Source organism: Blennius ocellaris (genome assembly GCF_963422515.1).
Source record: "Blennius ocellaris genome assembly, chromosome: 10".
NCBI classification, from domain to species: domain Eukaryota; kingdom Metazoa; phylum Chordata; class Actinopteri; order Blenniiformes; family Blenniidae; genus Blennius; species Blennius ocellaris.
Window position 1 is genome coordinate 21,320,899 of NC_137659.1, and position 6,878 is coordinate 21,327,776.

Sequence of the window (6,878 nt, forward strand, 5' to 3'; positions counted from 1 at the left end):
TTTCACATAGCCATCCTCTTTCATCCAACAGATTTTCAACTGAAACTTTCCATTTCCCTCGACCGTTCTGTTCTGTTCTTAGTCGCTTTCTACAGGGGGGGTGTCCGGTGTGATGTGTCCACTGAGACACAGGCAATTTGGAGACAAAAATCAACATAACAAGTATGTTTTTGGAAGGTGGGATGATGCAAAAGTATCTTGTGAAAAAAAGAAGCGTTGCGGCACAAGGACAACGTGCAAAGAAGAGAAAGAAACCAGCACATAATGTAACTGAAAGCTTTTCAGGAAAATATGCTCACTATTTGTACATTTTGCAGCCTACGTTTTGATATTATGTGCTTAGACTAATACAATCCATAATAACAATGATGATGTAGCTTGTAATACAACTTGATGATTTAAATATAAATGTTGAGGTGATTCACAATTGGATGTTCAGGTTCACAAAATTAAAACTCCTGGGTGTCACAAGAGATTTACTGGAAACCACTTGGGCAAAATATACAATGTTAATTATTTAGAAACATGTCATTATTGAATAAAGCCAAAGGATTTCTAGATTGTAAATGAATAAACATTCATTACTGTGCACTCATTTTGGTCAATTTAAATGACTGTGTAGAGATGGTTTAAAAACGTTATTGCACATTGATGTCTGGATCACACCACCGACTTATTTTGGAAGTTGAAATTAATTAAATGTATGAATATTGTGGGATTACAAACAGCAGAAGTAATGTTTAAGGCTATTAGCAACATCTATTTGAAGTTGTTTTGGTGATCAAGATAGCAGCTAAACTCTGAGGAGAAATTTGAGACATATTTTTGGTTTTACTGAAAATGGTTCATTCTAGGGCTGGGCGATATGGCCTCAAATCAATATCACGATATATTGAGCAGATCACCTCGATAACGACGAATGGACGACAACTACTCCACTGCACAAAAAAAAGGTTTGTCCACGAGATGTAGCAGTTATATTGATGGTACGACTCCCCTGGACCTATTTATTGCCACTTTAAAGGACTGTAAAACTACACTGTCTGAAAATAAATGAAGAAAATAAAAATTAAGTACTTTTTGTTGTTAAGATTTATTGGAGAGCTGATAAGCACAGATTACTTGAAATGAGAACGGCTCAGAGCGAATTATACCGTGGCTTCGTTTGTATTGCACCTGCAAACATGAGATTTCTCCACAGTTATATGAAAAAAGACCGATCAAACCTAATTCTCCTAAAAGAACTTACATATTTGGTGTGTAAAACGACTTTTCACGTTTGCTTGCGATGAAGGCACCCCCCCCTTTTTTTTAAACACTGAATATACCGAAATGGGCAAAATGACGTCGATAATTTTCGGTATCGGTAAATCTTCGGTTTATTGCCCAGACCAAGTTCATTCCTTCATTTTTCATTCATTCATTTAATATCAAAAGCATCTAAAACATGATGGCTCAAATCTGCACAGAGAAACAATTGGACACTTGGAGTGGAGAGACTGAACTTGTCATTCAGATAGCATGATTTACAGTGAACTTAACATAACTTGTTTACTTCAGTGCTCCAACCAGTGACAGTTTGCAGGGTCGTGCTACACCAGGGAGCAGCTCTCTGCGCCGTGTCTTATTTCCCATAGTGATTAAACAGACAGATCATAATGCAGAAGGCTCTGTGTGCCGTGACGTTTGCAGACGATGATGATTGTAATCAGGGATGAGTGGATAGAATGTTCGAAAGAACATATGGAGGTGGGGATCTGCACTGGGGAGAGGCCAGTGGAGATAAGACAGGACACAAGTGTGTGAAAGAAAGGAGAGGCCGAGAAGAAAGGCAAAGACGCAAGGAGTAGCAGCAGTGAATGTGGAGGAGTGTGAGTACCTGGAGTCAACAACCCAGAGCGTTGGACGGTGCACAAGAGAGGCGATGAGTGCAGGATGGATGGCGGTTTTTGATGTATGACAGAAAGCGTGAAATGGAAAGCTTACAAGACAGTCTTGCTATGATAATAAGGTTTGAAGACGACTGCGATGGATAGGATTGAAAATATAGATATAAGTAGTTTAGCGATGAAGCAAGAGCAGCCGTGTGGAGATGGCTTGGTCATGTGCTGACGAGCAACGATGGACACACTGAACCAAGGATGTTGGACGTGATGCTGTCAGGTAGGAGGGGAAGAGGAAAACCTCCGAGGAGCTTCATGGATGGATTGCATCGGTAATTAGAAATGGTGGGTGTGTCAGCAGAGAAGGCAGGAGACCCCTGAAAGGAGTGGCCAAAAAAATATATATTTTTAGTTCAGGCCTATGTATCAAATGACATACAAATCATGGTTTGAATATGTTTTTCATGGGTCAAATTCCGCTATTACATCACCACAGTTCATATATTTCTTTAACTTGACTTGACTAAGTGCAACAGCATCAGGATAACACCTAACGGCAGGCCTGATCACGCCACTGTATTCCACTCTCCAGTCTTACACTGAGATTCAACCTCTCCACTTAACCCTCTTCTTGTGATTTGCTTTATGACCAGTGGGCAGTGCAAACTGTCTCGCCTTCGACCCTGCAGTAACGGAACCAGTAGGTGGCGGAGTCTTTTCTCAGCTCCAGTCAGATCGGAGTCGGAGAAAAAACAGGGGGGAGAGAGAGAGAGAGAGAGCGAGAGAGAGAGAGAGAGAGAGAGAAGATCTGGGCACAGTGTTGGTGTCACAGTGCGCAGTGTTAGGAAAAGGCCAGTTGGATCTGCCGATGACTTGGCAGTGTCTGATTTGTTACACGATTTGGCCGCCATTTCTGCAATAGAGCTTCATTTAAATTCATGTGCTTTTTTATTAAAAAAAAAAAAAAAAAAAAGGAAAAAAGAGTTGAGAGACAGGCGTTTGGTCAGTTCAGGGATGCTCCAGGGGAGCTGAGAAGTCCTTTTCTGGATGGCTGGTTGCTAGGGACACATGTCTCAAAAAAAAAAAAAATTATGTATTGCATTTTGTAGTAGAATGTGGTAGAAGGAAACAGCCTTGTGTCATCTGTGAGAAACATGCATCGCCACTGTTAATATCCCTGTTAACATAACTGGTAAGTTATGAAACCCAAGATGAATTCCAGCCTTTAAACACCCACTGATATGTTTTAAACTCAACAACTAGTGAGTCACAGAGATTTGCATTAATATCATTTCAAGGGGTACAGCACAGTTTAGCAGTCTCCAGGAAAGATAGCTGAGCCAAGTTTAATAAATATGCCCATTTACAAACAGCATGAGGAGACCAAACGCCTACATGACCATGTGAAAACAATGACACCATATAAAAATGTTGAAATAAACAAGGAAAGCGAAAGTAGTGTGTGTGTGTCTGTCTGTCTGTCTGTCTGTGTGTGTGTGTGTGTGTGTGTGTGTGTGTGTGTGTGTATATACATATACATAGAAATATATATATATGAAACCTGTTTTGAAACTTTATGCCTGCAGATAAAAATATTCAGTCAAGTTGAAGCACATGAATACATTCAGGATTATTGAGACAATTGTCATGTCCTTAGATCCAAGGCATAAGAGTTGGAACAGTTCAGGACCCAACCTATTCAGACATCTGTATACAAATATGTTATTCACCCCGACTGTTTCCTAATATGTGGCTTATGACACAACTGAGCAAAGACTAATATCATATGCCCATGCTTCACGTCATAAAGTGAGCCCATGGTATTTTCAACGAGCCAGTTGCCTGAACTTTTCCATTGACTTATTTGCAACAGTCAAATGCAGTTCTACTAATGTGTTGCTGAAACCTCACGGATGAAGCGATGCCTTGCTCGTGGACACATTCCGCGAGTGTGTCATGCACGTGTGCATTAGTGTGTACCACAGCAGCAGTGTCCACACCAGTGATGACAAATGACAAAACTGACAGACTCACTCACAGACAATTTCCAACCTCCGGCGCCCTTCATCTGGGCTCTGACACCTGTACCCATGGCAACCCTATCAATGGGGGACCAACCAGGGTCGGAAAGTCTCTCTTTCTCCGCTGCTCACTCTGCCTCTCACACTCTCTTCTCTTTGCACAGGTCCTGACATTTGGAGGTTTGTCTCGGTGAGGATCTGTTCATCCCTTCACATTCCTGAGTAGAGAATTTTTCATTTTGGAGCTTCGCCTATTGTGTGAGCAGGTGTGTGTCCACATAGTGCAAATAAAAACGCCACATTACCTCAAGAGCATAGTAATCTTTTAAACTAGATATTATCTCCTCGTATTGACCCCCAACGCTGCATAAATTGAGATGGAAATTACAGTTTACAGCACTACACACATTCTGTACAAATTAGTCAAGTCCAGGGTTCCAAACTGTCTTTTTTTTCTTCTTTTTCAAATCACTGCAATCACCATTTTTTAGAATTAGCCATTTCATGCTGGTGATTTATCTGTGTGCACCGTAAAGTGTGCAAAATGTCAACAAAGCCTGAATAATGAATTAAGAGAAACGTTGAAGGTTTATTCGACTGGAGCTGGCCTTATGGAAATGAGTCAGTGGATTAGCAAAGACGGGCATAATTATGAAATGAATGCGGCTGCATAATGGGGTTTGGCTTTTTGGACAATACATAGCTCCTCAACAACAGGAGTTTAATTAAAAGAAATGTATGAGAGAAGAATTGGATGCTCTGCTCTTTTTTTTCCCCCTTGTTTTTTTTCTCTCCATTGAATCTTTCAATTAATATTATAATTTTGAGATGCATAATTTTACAGCACGTCTGGTACAAACGGATAAAGAGTCACATTGCTCTGAGAGTTTGGATGGAAGAATTAAATGAACTTTCATGTCATGGAACGAATGCAGATGGATGAAACTGCTGTTGGAGCTGCTTGCCACCACGACAGCGGAGTAAATCAATTCCTGACCACCATGACAATAAGGACACGGGCGCCCGCTCCATCTCCTGCGATATGCTCAGTGTGTGCTATAAATCTGGAGTTAGTTAGGGGAGGTGTAAAATAATGGTGTCACTTCTTTCTGAACAAGGAAACTCTCCTCTGGCCCGAGTTCACCTGGTCTAATCCCGCTCCCAGAGGTGAAACGCAGAGTTAATCTGAGTTGTTGGAGCGAATGCCAGTGGCTGCCAGACGGCCACCTGCAAATGGGCTGCAGCCAGGGGAGGTGCTGCCAGGGCAAACCCCCAATTAGATTATTTCCCAAAACCATTGTCACACCACTTCTACATGGTTTTACTTTGATAAAAGCAGAACAATAGGAGTATTTCTATAACAAAGAGGCTGCACTGTAAATAACAGTGCAGCCAGTTCTCAACAAATACACATTAAGGAAAAGTTTCACTGTTGGTTTTATCATAATTCCTCAAATGTACCTTGTTTTAGAACCAAAACTATTCGCTCAATGTCAACACTGCCTTCTTTTGACAGTCAATAATCATGCTTTATAAATAATCCCCTCAAAAAATGGCTTTGTTTACAACTGTAAATTATTTCATGACCAATAAATAAATAAAAGAAATGTGTGCCTACTGAATAATTGCAAATCCCTGGCTTATAGGATTCAATGGGGTGGAATAATCACATTTATTTTAATAAAGGGAAAGAGGGCAATGTGCCCTGTTACAAGATTTGTGTTGCAGACCTCACACACAAAAACATTCAAATGAAATTTACATAATGCATGCTGGGAAAAATATGACTTTGCTCATCATTTAGTCAGTCCACACTGATTAAAATGCCGAGAAACCTATAAATGTTTAAATGTATAATGAATAAAGGTCTTAAAGAATAAGTCTTAGGCCACTTTTTAATGATAATTAAACAATTAATAATTTTTCACTATCTCAAGGTTTAGTCAGTTATTTGCTGCTCGCCCGTCTCGCCTCCCTCCACCAGGATTCTTGCAGAGCGACCTGACAGCGCCGCCTTCCTCTGCTTCCAGCTCCTGTTTTCCACCAGCGAGATGATTCAGTCTGGTGACATTTAGAGTCCTCGCTCTCAACCTTTAGACTGCAACGTCACGAGTAGGAGAGGAACACAAATGACTTAAAAATCAAGAGGACTGTAGATGTGATGAGTAATTGTTATATTTGAGATTACACGACCTTACGTATGTCGAGGATGTAAATACAGCTCATAATTTATTAGAGTTAAGAAAAACCGAATAACAAATCCCCAATGTGGTTAAGATCCTGTGAATTGGATCATATTGCATTACATTAAACAATTATTCATAAATAGTTACTATTAAAGATACTTTAACACTAACTTTACAATGTTAAGATTTTTACAACCGGTCAACACGACCAATCATTCAATAATCATCGTAATCAAATTTATTTAACCAGTTAGTGTTTTGACGTAGAAGCTGTTGCTAAAACAGATTAAATCAAGCCAGTTTTAGATAAATATGGCCCATTTTTGACTCTTTTTTTTCCTCCTGTTTCACAAAATCAAAAGAGAAAAACATGCCATCCCTATATTTAGTAGAAAAAGAAAACTTTAAGGCAATAAATTAGAAAAAGATTAGCTTTACGCAACTGAATTGGCCAGGTTTGTTCAAGCAGATTCCCATTTTGCAGCACCTTGAGCAGGATAATAAAAATGTGTGAAAAATTGATGGTTGCAGTTATAAAATAGTCCTCACCTTAAGTAAATGTGAACTCAGTAACATGCTGCTTTGAGCTGAGCTGTAAAAATGTGACAGAGAATTGCTGAGATTAAGAAGTAAACATCACATCAGACGAGCGGAGACATTATGGGGGCTTGAATGCAGTGCCTAATAAAAGAGGTGTGCTAATTAATGATTCATCATGCCATGAAGATTTTCACTGGAACAGCTAAGAAGCCTGTCAACCCACTTCAGAGAGCTGCCATACAACGTCA